This window comes from Acomys minous, assembly GCF_964271855.1.
Source record: "Acomys minous genome assembly, chromosome: 3".
NCBI lineage: Eukaryota > Metazoa > Chordata > Mammalia > Rodentia > Muridae > Acomys > Acomys minous.
In genome coordinates, this window is record NC_140485.1 from 118,515,505 (window position 1) to 118,530,718 (window position 15,214).

Consider the following 15,214-nt stretch of genomic DNA (forward strand, 5'->3'; position numbering starts at 1 on the left):
CAATAATTTATGGAGGAGAACTTGGCGATATTTATCTATGTAAAATTTGGCAATATTTATCGTATGTGAACATCATTTGGCACCCGATTTTCCATTTTCATGATTATTTCCTAGAGATATGTGCAATAGTACTCATAGAACTTTACAAACAGTGCAAAAAAAAATGTAAAAGAAGGTTTCTAGCCAGGCATGGTGGTGCACGCCTTTAATCCCAGCACTTGGGAGTCAGAGGCAGGCGGATCGCTGTGAGTTCGAGGCTAGACCACGTTTGGCAAACTCTGACACATCTGTTGTAAGGAAGATACTGAAATTTTATTTACATGGGAAGTATCTATGATACGAAAAACTGGACTCAAAGCTACTTTCCCAGCAAAATATCATTTTGGAGGAAATAAAATTAACAAGAACAGTGTCAAAATGATAAGTGGCAAAATGTTTACAGTGAATTTGTGATATTGTGGTTGATATAAAAATTTTAAGGTTATCCTTTCGGGTTTTACAAATTATTATATTAACAGTTTTTATACCAGGCCAAAACAGTTAATTTTAACATTTCAAATGGTTTGTGTGATTCACCACCTGGCTTCCTCTACAGCTCTCTTCATTGTCTTTATGTATAAGTGTTACATACATGAAGACAAGCCATAGAGGCTTTGCTTGACAAAGTTCCAGAGACCTCTGGCTGATCACCATTGCCCTTAAGTGTTATGTGTGGTCCAGGGGTACTTTTGTCTAAAAACTATCTTGAAATCTACCTTCTTTCCCAAAACTGTCTTTCCTTTTTATATTTCTTACATTGACTATGAGCCCTAATGAAATTTACACTGGGAAAACTTTTTCCCACAGAGAATGTTGAAAGAGGGCATCTGGCCAAAGGCTTGAGACAATGTTTTTCTTTTTTCTTTGTTTGTTTGTTTTGTGTTTTGCTCTGACTGTGTGCAGTCAGCAGAAACTGCTTGAAAGGAAGCTAAGACCTTGACATAACAGTACCTGGCTAGATACTGTTAGCTGTAGAAAAGTTTCTTTAGAATCTGATTTGAGAGCGCTAGAAGATGGCATTGGAATGTCATGCTTTACAGATATTTTACAGTAGAGGATCCCTTGGCAGTTAGTCTAAGCTTGGACAGCACACCTGTTGGTTTAGGACTGGGAGTAAGTCAAGCTTTTTCTTTATTCGAGAATATTTAGTTCAAGCTATGTTGGTATGACAGTCATGTAAATACAATGGTTTAAATCCTGGGGAAATTTATGATTAAACCTTCCCAAGTATTGTTTAAGAAATAATAATCAGGTCATGCTGACCATTGCTTCGACATTGACTGATTTTTGCTGTATGCCTTATTGTAGGTTGTACAGAACTGTTTGTATTTCTTTGTTAGACTGTTCTCTTGCTTTGTTGATTTTTAAATGTTCTATTGTTTCTAATAGATGAGAAAACTCATGAGGTAATGAAAAAAATTGAACTTCACTTTAAATAAAATACTGGGGTTGGCCCAAGGAGTAACAGCAAGCAAGTAACAGAGACAGAAAAGCAAAGCTCTCCTGGGCTTTAAGACCTTCAGTTTGTACCACATATGCCTGGGTCCAGTATTTCTTTTTCCTGCATTCCTCAACCTCTCCTCAACACCTGGTTCCTGCAGCCAGTTGTTCCCCAATGGCTGGTTTCCCTTAACCAGCTGTTCACAGTCTGCCCAGTTCTCCCTACCACGCATCTACCAAGACTTTCTCTTCTCTCGTCTTCACTGTTCCCAGAGCTGGTCTATTGGACATATAAGATCTAAGTTTATATTTCCCTATTGCTACAGACTGATGGTCTCATTTCAGACCTTTTCCCACAACTCTAGTATCTTCCTTGAGCCAAACTGTTGGTGAGGACTAGCCTGTTACACAGCCATGTCCCGTTGCTATGGGGAGTCTCCATCCCACTAGCCTGTTACATAGCCATGTCCTGTTTCTATGGGGAGTCTCTACCCCAAGACTGCAGATGTAATTTCCAACAGTGCAAGAGGCTGCCACGGGGCAACCCAGAGCTAGAGCTCCCTGTGCAATAATTTGAGATTTTTGTTGGGACTTCTTTACAGCTATCTGAGGGATCTTCAGCTGAGGGCGTTATTTCAATCAGATTGGCCTGTGAGCTCTTGTGTGGGGTGCTTTCTTGATGGCTAATTGTCATAGGGGGCCTATCCCAGCCCACTGTGGATAGAGCCATGCCTTGGCAGAGAGTCCTGGGTTGTGTAAGAAAGCTAGTGGTCAGAGGTCAGGAGGAGAGCAGCGACCCTCGACGGTTTTGCTCTGTGGTTCTGCTCACTTCTCAGTGGAGCTCCTGCTCTGACTTCCGACCTGGTCAGTTTGTCCATCCCTTTTTCTCCTCTAAGTCGCTTTTGGTTGTGATGTCCATCACAGCAACAGGAAGCAAAACTAGGACACTAGGACAGTCTGTCTCAGGGACAGAAAATAGACCAAAACAAGCAGCAGTTCCAAAATGGCTCAGGAGTATAGACAAAGACAACAGGAAGTGTCAGGGGCTTCAGCTAAGGCGAAAAGGGGGCAGTTTTGTTCTCTATGTTGTTTCTCCTTTTATCCCCTTATCTTCACCTAGAGCAAAATTTTCTGTCAGCAGAAGGGCTACACTGAGACAAGTTTTCTTGACCTGCATTATGGCTTAATTGATTCTTGCAGGCTAGCCTGGCTTTTACGGTACCCATGTTTGAGAAAAGATGCCTCTCTAAGCCTAAGTAGCAATAATCACACTGGAACCACGTCCCAAGTTGAATGTTTTAAAAAATACATTTTATTAATTTATTCATATTACATCTCAATTGTTATCCCATCCTCCCATTCCTCCCTCCCTCCCATTTTCTCCTTACTCCCCTCCCCTATGACTGTGACTGAGGGGGACCTCCTCCCCTGTATATGCTCATAGGGTATCAAGTCTCTTCTTGGTAGTCTGCTATCCTTCCTCTGAGGGCCACCAGGCCTCTCCATCCAGGGGATGTGGTCAAATATGGGGCACCAGAGTTCATATGGAAGTCAGAGCCCACTCTCCACTCAACTGTGGATAATGTTCTGTCCATTGGCTAGATCTGGTTAGGGGTTTGAAGTTTCCTGCATGTATTGTCCTTGGCTGGTGCCATAGTTTGAGCAGGACCCCTGGGCCCAGATCTGCCCATCATAATGTTCTTTTTGTAGGTTTCTAGGACCCTCTGGATCCTTCTATTTCCCCATTCTCCCATGCTTCTCTCGCCTAAAGTTCCAATAGGATGTCCTCCCCTCTGTCCCACTTTCCTGGTAAGTGAAGACTTTCATGGGATGTGGAGAGCCACAGATAGCAGCGCCCCCTGCTGCTTCCCCGGCGCAATGCACTCCTTATGCGCATGCGCAATCTCCCTTGAGCAAGCCCCTTATGCGCATGCCTGAAGGCATAGCGTGAGGTGGCGTGATCTGAACACACCAACCAAGAACGACAACGTGGCAGTCTCTGATAGGACCAGGCACACTATAAAGGTTCTGTGGGAGCTTTTCCCGGGGTCACTCCGATAGTTCAGGATCCTGAATAAACTGCGGCAAGAAGAGTTCCCAGTGTTGGTGTCTTTCCTGCTGGTCGGGGACGGCATCGACAATGGGATATATCCCTTGGGCTAGTGTCCAGATATAAGTGAGTATATACCATTTGACTCTTTCTGCTTCTGAGTTAACTCATTCATTATGATCATTTCTAGTTCAATCTATTTGTCCACAAATTCCAAGTTGAATTTTTAACTCAGGCACACAGCTACAGACACCCTACCAGAAAGGTTGGCGCCCGTTGGGTGACTTTAAATTCCCATGTCTACTGAGCAATCAGGAAGGAATGGTGAGTTCATCCATTTCCCAGGCAGAGGATCCCCTGTGGCAGGGTGGGCCCCTGAAGAAGAGGAATGTGGGCTGATAACTACTGCGTGTGTCAATCCTTAGCTATAGAAATATTTTTTGAATTTACATTTGTAAGTATTCTTTATACAGATTTTAATAATGCGTATATATCTGGGGATTAGAAGCATAAGACACACAGCTGGGAAATAAAATGAAAATATTGCTCAACATATTGAAAAAAGGCTTGTTGGGAATATTTTTTTTTGAATTTTTGAAAATATGGTGTCTTGCTTGTGTCTCTGGCTCCTTCAGTGTGCTCCTTTATAGACCACCTCCCCTGTTTGTCTCCTTCAAAGCTTTTTTCCTGTCATCGTTCGGCAGTCTTTCCTCATGTCTGTGTCTCTCCAGGATGTGTGTGCATAAGAATGGTAGGTTTTGTTAACTCTATTAGCTATGTGGACCAGATGGAGTCAGTGGCCTCTCCTCTGTGGCGTAAGTTTTCAACGCTTTTGAGACACAGTTTATGATTGTCTGGAGATGGTTAGAACCTTCTGGTCAACTTTCCTGTAACCAGAACCTCTGAAAGGAAACTCAGCAGTAGAGGTTCTGTCAAGGAAAGTAAGACCAAGGGAAGAAAGGACTGAGATCACCACAAGTGCCGTTTCACAAAAGAGAGGGCTGAAGACAGCAGAATGAAGCCTGGAACCATGTTCTTCTCTAGGACGCATCGCCCTTTCACCTCAGCTCTACGCTCTTGCAGCCTCTAGAATATTCTACTTTATCTAAATTAAAAACAAGTTGAAATATATGCAGCTGGTTTTTCTGGGAAGTCCATCCTCTAATTTCAGAATGCATGTTCCTGTGGAGATGTAGTCTTCTTTGGTTTTAAGGCTTGGCCAGATTGCTGAAGGCAATGTCTTCTTGGTGGCGGAGTTTTCGGTACTGCTTAATGTGGGGATTATTTGGAAAAATGGATATTTTAACTTTCATTTTAGTGCTCTGGGGAGTATATGCAACACATGCTTTAAACACACCAAGATAAATGCAGAAACAAATTTGCTATGTAAATTTGGCAACAAGAAGGAAAGCATAAAACCTTTGAACCCTATGTGGCAGCAATTTATTTGTAAATGAAGCTATAGTTTAAGGTGAGAGAAATCATGTTTCAGCTATAAGACCAAAAAGGAGACAATGCTGGGACATGCATTTTTTTTTATTTAAGCAAGCACTTTTTGTTTTCTTTTATTACAATAAAATAATGCTTATACGATGAAATAATGTCCCTGGAGCCATACTTTACACAATGTAGAATAATATGTATGCACTGCTGAAAAAGATTAGTTCATTACCATATAATGGATGGAAGTTAGGTAACAATTATAGGAAAAAACACTATGCCCATTAAGAACACATAATACTTTGTAGTAAAGAAAGTAATCTTTAAACATTATAAATGGTCCTGGGATTTAGAAACTTGGTGACACAAAATAAAAAAAAAAATAACTACATATTGGAAACTTCTATAAATTGAAATGTGAATGTAAGGAAGATTATTTTGAAACCCTTGAGTTAAATTGTATTTTCATAAATGGATTCTTTTTATTTTTTATTTATTTTTATTTTTTTCATAAATGGATTCTTTATGTGGCTCGATTGCAGACACACACTGTCATGTAATAAAAGCATATGGTGCAGACAGGAAAATATCTTCTTTTGGGATTAGCTCTTTCAATGACTGTCACTCGTTTATATAAATATAGATCTTTTCATCATGACTTCATTAAGAAAGAACCCACACATAAAGTGTTAGTTCATGAATTCAGCATGAAACCCTCAAAATGAGTTATAACCGAAGTCTTTCATGTGGGGAACATTTAAGCTCATAGGAGAGAATACGAGCTATTCATAAAAAATGCATTTCCTTTCCTTTATGATTATGCACTGTACTCCCCAGACTTCTTTGCAGTTAGACCCAACCATGTGACTAATGTGTAGATGATGGAACCTAGGGAAGAATTGTGTTGTTTCTGTGCATGTTTCATAAAACCTACCTTGTCTGCTCTCATATCCTCTTGCCTTTCAGTCAATTGCAATATAGACAAATATTTAAACTATAGAAGCCATATATTGAAGATGCTAGAGAAGCCATTAGATAAATATTTTTCTAACAAAAGACATTATATATTTTATATTCCATTTTATATAAGCTTAGCCTACAGTTTGTAAAACTGCCTCAAGATGAATAGCAAAATAAAGTATACACCCAGTATCTTGTGATATACAACAAGTTCAAGAAACACATTATCTTTGAAATATAGTTAACCTTCGATATTATTTAACACATATCATTAAGCTTCCCTGATATATTATTTCTTCATACAAATTAAATCAGTGGACAAAATAGAATTGTACTTACTATCATAAAAAGTCGTTTATGTTAAGAACCTCCTAATACGAGAGCTGTATGTATAAACATTGAAAGCTGTGAGACAGGGTTTATGTAACAGTCTCATGCTATTATTTCATTGGTTCTACTTGTGATTATTGTTGCTTGGTCCTTCCTGGGGATGCATGAGCAAATGTCTACTTACTCTAAATAGGATGCCAATCACAGAACAAAGAAATTGTTTTACTCAAATATAGCTTGCTGGATGAGTTTATAGTGAATACTTACAGAGCTATGGGCAATGGCTTACCCACAGGAAGGAGCTTTGGTGACTCTCAGTCAGCTGCATAACCCAAAAAGCGCTTCTTGGACAGATGGTGACTCCCAAAAGCTGCATTATGGATTCCTTGTACCTTTTAGGCAGGCCCACCAAGAATCTCCTCGGTAAGTAGAGATCTACTTAATGCGTATTTGCTTGGATTACATAAAATTCAGTAAAAGAACCCTTGACAAAAACCATATAGAGCTTGTCAAAGAGCACTGCACCAATCCTCTTACATTTCCCATAATTCTGTTATCTAGTCACCAGTGGGGGTCCACCTGACTATTTCTGGTGATTGCTTCAGCTGTGCAGCTTTTAATTTGCTACAATCTCATTTGATCCCTAGTAATTGGCATCCAGGAAACTAGTGCCCATACTAGTATTTTTAAAATATTCAATATATATATATATTGATCTATCTGTAGCTGACTTTTTATACAGTGTGAAATATAAGGATCTATTTTTCAACACCTTACATGTAAATGCACAGCTTTTCCAATACCATCTGAGATTATCTTTTTTCCAACGCATGCTTTTGATACACTTACGGTAATATGCCAGTTGAAGACATCTACACAGGTTTCCAGATCCTCTATTTCTGTCCCACTGGCCCCTGGCTCTATTTTTCTGCCAACATCGCGATGGTTTTGTTGCTGTGACTCTGTTCATGTAAAGAATTTAATTATGAATACAGACCAGATATTATTTTAATATTATTGATTTTCCCAATCAGTCGGCTCTTATAATGTAATCTCCCAATGTCTTCTCAGGATATTTGGGCTATTGGCATATAGGCACCTTTACAAGCCTGCCTCCAGGCTGCCTAGAAACCTATGACGTTATCACAGGCTGGCCACCACTAGGTGTGTGCCCCTGCTCAAGATATAAAAGGGCAAACCACTTCCTTCCTCCCTTCCCCCTCTCGCTCCCTCCCCCTCCTTCCCTCCTTCCTTCCTCCCTCCCTGCCTCCCTCCCTCCCTCCCTTCCTCTCTCTCTCTCCCACTGTCTCTCTTTCTCTCTCTGTCCCCCTGGGATGCCCCTTTCCCATTTCCTCCTCTCCCATGTTTCTATAATTAATCTTACACCATGCGTGTTGCACGGTGTACATTTCATATTTAACGTTAGAGTGAGTCCCCTCTGGTAATTGAAGCTGATGTGGTTACTTGGAAGTGACTCTGGAACTGGCTGTTTTGACCTCGTTGAAAGGCCTGAAACCTTTTGTCTGCCTTTAGCTACCAGTGTAGCTTCTGGTGTCTTCCATGGTGAGGCAGGGGCTGGGAATGGAGCTACCCCCCTGTAGTACTGACAGCCAGTATTGCCACAAGAGGCCATCGCACAAGACTGAGGCATGATTGATGTGTAAGACCCTCACAGACGTGACGCTCATCATGGTTGTGTGGTTTTTAGCTGGTGTTCCTGAGAGAGTAACAGCCCACGAGCGGGACATCAGACACGCGCAGTTGCACCCACTCATGAACATATCATTGCTGTTCCTTCTGCAGTTTGAAGACTGATCTCATTGTTAGGGGAAAAAAAAAAGAAAGAAAAAAAGAAAAGATACAAACCCCAAACTCAGTAGCTTTGCTTTCTCTGTGTCTTTCAGTTTGTCTGTTTGCAGCCAGAGAGGTTTTTCTTCCCTAGTGTCCTGATCTACACATACCATGTTAAAAGGACACTGGGTTTGTTCGGTTGGGTGGGCTGAGAAGTCTCCTAACTCTTACCCCAGGCATGCCAACATCATTATTGTGATCTCTTAGGGAAAGCAAATGGCTCTTTTTTATGTTTTTCAGGTGATGGAGTTGGTCTTTCAATTGCAATGTCAAGAAGTGTAGAGAGGTTTTTTGATGTGGTGGTGCTGGTTGTGTTTTTGTTGTTTGTTTGTTTTTTTAGAAGCACTAATCTTTAGCACAATTTATGATGCCTGTAGTGATGTCAGATGACTATCACACAGGAAGTGCACACGCATTATCCCGAGCCAATGGAGACTTAAGTGACCTAATTCAGATCCAACTCTGATGCCGACTAAAGTCTCAGCTTCTTTGGCTTTCTAATGTACTTCTCTTTAGGGTGATAGTTGCTAGGTGGGTGGGTGGTTTGGCTTTGTTTTGTTGTTGTTGTTGTGTGTTTTTTTTTCCTACTGAGATAGTTAAACTCTTCTTTTTAATCTGTTAAGAGATCGTGTAAAATTCATACAAGTTTTCTTTAGATTAAGTGAGACTCATTTGTTGCCGAGTGGAGGCATAACCTATGACCCCAACTTGGACCAGTAAGGCAAGGAAATAGAGAACTTGGGGACAGCCTGGGTTACAAATCAAATGTAAGGCCAGCCTGGACTACACAGGGTAGCCCCTGTCCCTGGGAAAAACCAAAGTAAACAAACAAAGCCCTTCGTTTGTCACATTAAAGACCCGGTACCAGTGTATCAAAAATTTATTTAGCATGTCTGACTTAATTTTCAGCTCAACTGACTTCACTATCTCCTGACAGTCTTAGCAAGGCACGTTTGCATTTGAAGAACTCTATCTACTCAGTTATACAACGACTCAACACAGATTTATGTGTTTCTTCTTAACCAGAACAATTTTGTTTTCTATTTAATTTAAGAGGAAGGATGAAAATTTGTATTTGTAATTCAGTCCACAAAGTCTATTTTCACTGATAACTATCCCCAAACCTTGTGAAATAAATATGGCTGACATTGGTAACGTCTCTTTATAAAAAGAAACTGAGGTTTAAGCAGAGAAAGTAAATGGAAGAGGCCTGCCTATCAATCTTACTGAAACAGTCTCTATAGTCTTAACTAGTAATTAGTGCGCGCGCAAGGGCACACACACACACACACACACACACACACACACACACACACACTCATGCTGGTAAATATTCATTGAGAACGTGTGTAAAATGCTCTACTATATACAATAAGTATGATAGCTAAAGCCCTGTTTGAAGAGTAACAATAATATATAGTGAAAACAAGCCTAGTGTTCAAACATTAGGGAAACTTAAGCGTTTTCCTCCGCTGGTATTAATTGACAAAAAAGAACGGAAGAAAGAAAAGAAAAGGAAGGAAGGAAAAGAAATTCCAGTGGCAAATTTTGGAAGCCACTCTAAAATGATGAGATTGGAAGCAGTTCATAGCCTGAGAAGTTTCCAGGTAACAGCAGAGATGGTGACAGACACTACCAGTGCTGCGGTCATGTACCATGGGCAGATGAAAACCTGTGAGGGACAGGTGAGATGTCCTGGTGTCTGAAGCGATGGGTGTAGGTGGAAGGCAGGATTTAGTGAGAGATAAATTTAGAATTCTAGCCCGGAGCAAGACGGTGGAGAGTCTTGAAAATAAAACTGGGAAGATTTGGGCTCATTTTATAATGTATGCACCGTGGGCCTAGCAAAGGGTTCTGGGAAATGAGTTATATAATCGGATAAACCTCAGAACCTTAGAACAACGTCGCTCTCGGTGAAGTAGGGCTGCATGGAGGAATACCAGCTAGGAAACAGACATAATTGGTAGGCAGGAAAAATATCATGAGTGGGAACTCAGCAAGGGAGAATCTAAGTGGCAATCTTTTACTGAAGATCAGCTGGCTCAGAAACAGGCTGTGACAAATGACATCTTATAAGAAATGAAACAGGAGACAGCTTCACATTTTTACATCCGGAGCAAAGGAAAAGGTGTCCTTTAATGAGAGGCCATGGGAGGGGACGGGCTTGTAAGGAAGCATATGGAGGTTTTTATGAACAAGTCTGTAAGATTCTTTCCTGTTTCTGACTTTCAATAATCGGCTCGGCAGCTTGGCTTGCTGCTTGTATTGCGAGGTGAGTGTGGGGTGTGTGCGTGGATCCCAGGGAACACCACACGTGAACACCTCACATCCGGCAGTATTCTATAATCTTGGTGTTGACACTCTTTGTCTTACCATTCAACATACAAATCTACTCATCACAGTTTAGAAATCTCTTGTTGCCAGGATAATCTTTTCTCTTTTCATGGACATGATACTAGTGCTATTTAAAAAAAAACTTAGCATACAAGGTTTCATTGAGGCATTTCATATGCATACGTGGCATTGCACTTTATTCTTACTCACCTGCCCCTGAGCTACCCCCGTCTCTCACATCCCCTGCCTCCATTTATATTGTTACTTCTGAGGTACAAGTGACAAATCTCTGTAGTCTCAAGCATTAAAATGTTAATCTTGGTACTTCCCAGCATCTTGCATCTTGCCAGTATTTCTTATGTCTTCTAAGTAGGTGACCCACAATACACTATGTGTTATAAACAGATACATACACATGTGTACATTCACACACATGTGCACACACCTCTCTCTCTCTCTCTCTCTCTCTCTCTCTCTCTCTCTCTCTCTCTCTCTCTCTCTCTCTCTCTCCCCCCCCCCCTCTCTCTGCTGTCAATGTAATATCCACAGTCCCCATCTTAAGAGGAGCATGAGATCATTTGTTCTGGAGTCATAATGAGTGACTTTGGCCCAGAAACAGATTTAAGTTTCCCAAAAGATGTGGAAGAAGTTTCACGAAGCTTTATAGCTTTACAAGACAAAAAAGGACCACAAATCAAGGCAAGCTTAAAATACACTGATGGATACATCATAAAGGGAGTGACAGCAAGATGCGGAAGCTTTTCTGAAGGCGCAGGATGCTATCTGATGACATTTTTAAGTTTTGGGACCGATGGGAGCTACTGAGTTAATGCGTTCCAAAGGTCTTTATCTATTTGTCACTAGATGTTAGTTCAGATTCAGAAGTGGGCAGGAAGCGGCTGCTCTGGAGGGCCAGAACGTGCCTAAAATGAGGCCAAAAGCCTCTGGACCTGCAACGTTCCAGTCTCGCCACAGTAGTGCAGTTCCAATCAGTCAGTCTCTGCAGACAGAGCTTCTTCCCACAGTTCACACAGCTATGCGCATGTCTATTACAGAGTATAAATAAATGTGCTCTCATTTATAGGTATGTGTGCCTATATCTATGCCTATGTATTAAAGTAAGGGGGAAATCCCAAGCATCCCCAGATTACCAATTTCCATGTGTGTGTTCATGTGTTCGTGTGTTGGTGTGTAGGTGTGTGCACGTGAGAGCCAGAGGTACTGGATCTGTGTGAAGCTGAGTCTCTAGGCAGTGGTGAGCTGCCTAATGTGGGTTTTTGGGAACCAAACTCAGTCATACAAGGGCAGTGTGTGCTCTTAACACCTGAACCATCTTTGCAGCTCACCTAATCTTTTTCTTAGATTAATATTTATAGAAGGAAATTTATCAATGACTATTAAATATGGAAATATGTTTATCCCTTTATCTGATAATTCGAAGTTTAGACCTTAAGGAAATATTCTAAATGCATAAAAATGTGCATACTGTTCACTATATGGTATCATCTGCAACAAAATAAGAAATAAAACCAGTGGTGGTTTTAAGAGGTTTTAGTTTGTTTGAAAGCACAGAGTGAGATTGGCATGTGCTGGCATAAAAAGCATGCCCACGAGGGGTTGGGTGATGGCTCAGTGGATAAGCTCTTGCTGCACAAGAGTGAAGACTTAGGACTGCTTAGCATCTCAGCACTGGGGCAGCAGAGCAGGGGAACCCTGGGGCAAGCAAGCGAGGTTAGCGGGAACTAGTAAGCTTTGGGTTGAGTGAGAGTCTCTTTCTGGGTAAGTAAAGTGGAGAGAGATCAAGGAAGATACCTGGTGTTAGCTATGGGCCTGCACATGCACCTGCACCTGCACACACACCTGTACCTGCACCTGCACACACACCTGCACCTGCACATTTACCCACACCTGCACATGCACATGCACACTCATGCATGCTCACACACATACACAATTTATCCATACAAATTCAAGAATAGCATGCTCATGTGACGCTGCTGATTTTAAAATACTACATTGAATGCACACACACACACACACACACACACACACACACACACTGTAGCCATCAAATTATATTGTTATTGTGAATGGAAGACAATAAACTTACAACTGCTATCTCTAGATTTGTATTTCAGAGTTTACAAAACTTTTTAACTCCTTGAGCAACAAACACACTTAACTCTATTGACCTCACTGGAGATTGTAAGAAGTTTTAAAAATCGAAGGCTAAAACCCAGCTCTTTTCAAGGGGATCAAGATACAAGATCCTAAGACTCCTTAGTAAGTAACCGGTTGCCCAGGCTCCCTTCCAATCACAGGCAAATTTCTGTTCATAGGTAAGTCACTCTCTCATGGAAACCAGCTTTTTGAACTCCTGTTGAAATGATAATAGAAAAATGTAAGTTTGGAATTTGTTCCTGTTTGAGGAGGCATGGACAGAGTGATGGTGACTCCCACAGTCTCAGTCCTGTCACTGGTGAGTGCTGATGTGCTTCATCTGTCAGGCATGTCTTTCCTGCTTCCAGTTGGTGCAAAGTATCCAGAGCAGAGTCATTTTTCTTGTAGCACGGCGTGTTTGTGCGGTAGGGATGCTGCTTTTTTTTTTTTTTTTTTTTGCCTCATGTATGCTGACACCGAGCCTTCGTCTTAAGCATGTCCTGTTAGTGTGGACAAGTGACAAACAGAGGACACTTGACCTGACAACTGTGTGAAATTCCACAGCTTTGAAATATAGGAACACGTGTTTAACGGTGTATGTAGGGTTTTCCTTTTACTCAGAAATATTATCTTTAGAAGTGTGGGGTTTCAGCTCAGGAGCACAGCACCCAGCTATCAGGACTTTATAGGCTACTGGGAGAAAACCTGTCAAAAAACCACATACTACGAAGCACCTACTGTGTGCTTTGGCTCCCCACAGGCACCTTTCTGTTTGCCCGTTTCATCTTCCTAACAATCCTCTCACCGGCATCTTGGAAACTCGCATCTCTCCACCCCAAATCTTGCTGAGATGTTTTTGTGAGGATCTCCCATTCCTACCTCCTCCCAACTGCTCCCATCCCCCAAGTCTCTTAAAAAATTATTTTCCTCACTGTGCCTCCTCCGCAAGTGCGCATGCAAATGTATCTTACGTTATTTGCTATCGCTCCACCAGACCCTGGAGCCCTGTTCCTCTTCTTCCTCACTCTTTTTTTTTTTTTTTTTTTTTTGGTCTGGTTGATCAGACAAAAAATTAGGAACCGTGAACTGGTTTACGTGTTGCTGATTCTTTCGTTGTCATGGCTGACCTTCTGACAAGTCCATCCGGTGAACTTTCCATTGCAAACATCACTTCCTATCTGTAAGACCCACGCCACTTTAATGGCTTGTCCTCTCTGCTGAAAGCCTCTGTGTGTGTTCATTCATTAAAGTCATGTTTCCTTAGATATTTAAAAAGTTATCCTATAAATGCTTCTGCCAAGTTTATAAAGAGCAGTTTTAAACTACTGATCTATTGGCTTCACTATTTTGACCATCTAACCATTTGGGTTGCTTTTTCTTGTCCATGTTTATTTTTATTATTTACTATGAATACTAGTTTCTTTGAGCGTCTAAGGAAGTATTTACTGAACAATGTGTATTGATGTAAACATTTTTGGAAATTCAAGATTCTGTTATTTTTCTCTAACAAACGATCAGTGCATATTTTCAGGAAGAATTCAGTTACTCTGAATTCCTGTCGGGTCTGTTGTTATTGGATGCTCCAGATAGTCTTCTGTGGTGTAGGAATGGTCGCCGCCCGCGCTTGTGGGTCTGCTCAGAAGCTCCTATGTGGGCTTACTTTTTATTCCTACATACACTCACTTCTAGAGGCCACTCTTAATACCAGCTTGCACTCTAGTTTGGCTTCTATTCCTTTGATACAACACCGGCCAAAACCAACTTGCTGGGGTTGGGAGCGCGGGGCAGTTTATTTGGATTACAGATTCTAATCCACCATTGGGGGAATTCATGGCAGGAGCTTAAGGCAGAAGCCATATCGGATGCTGCTTCCTGACTTGCTCGGAGCAAATGCTGAGGGGTGGCAATAGCCCGGGGCTGGATGATCCCGCATCAACAATTAGTGAAGAAAGTGCCGCCACGGACACAACCACGGACCTGTTCAATTGGGCATTTCCACAGGCGAGTTTCCCTCTCCCCACAGGACTCTAGTTTGTGCTGAGTTGACAACAACTAGCCAGCGCAGCCGTCCTACACAGACCCTTCCTTTCCGATGCCGTATTTTTCTAGGTTCTAACTGCTTAAAAGCTACGCTGCCCGCCAAGTTTCCTCTTCATCGTCTTATAGAGTTGATGGGCAATGTCGGAACCCTTGTTCCTGGTGCAGACATTGGGAAAGGGTTCATAGGCAGAGCCACGGAAGCCACGGAACTTGGGAGCTCTCTTTCTTTAGGAGTTGCAGTCCTCACTGTCCCCCAACAGTCAGCTCACATGTGACGCGTACCTTTCTGGGTGTCTGTTGTTAGTGGGCGAATCCATGCAGACCTAGAGGGGACGTTGTCGGCCTTTCATCTTTGCCACGTGACAGATTGTCTCCTGCCTCTTCCCATTGACCTACCAGAGAATAAGCACCTCATGTGCTGTATCTCAAACATACACAGAGTGCCTGAAAATATTTAAGTCCTAATCAGCACTTTTTAGAGGGTGAATATGCTGTGCTACCTATTTTACAGATAAAGAAACAAAGATTAAAAGCTGCGTGCACATGACATACATATGTGTGTTTATACTA

General features: G+C 41.7%; 1 long non-coding RNA gene across 3 annotated transcripts in view; it reads left to right on the forward strand.

Annotated features, from left to right (window-relative positions):
• The window catches only part of LOC311595154, a 71,987-nt gene that overhangs the window by 27,107 nt on the left and 29,666 nt on the right, over window positions 1-15,214 (forward strand). For 2 of the 3 annotated variants that reach the window (XR_014778330.1, XR_014778331.1), the window contains exons 2-3: window positions 6,555-6,682; window positions 12,784-12,923. This is a non-coding gene — a long non-coding RNA (uncharacterized lncRNA). The remainder of the gene's footprint in view (window positions 1-6,554; window positions 6,683-12,783; window positions 12,924-15,214) is intronic. The other variant, XR_014778332.1, reaches the window with a different exon arrangement.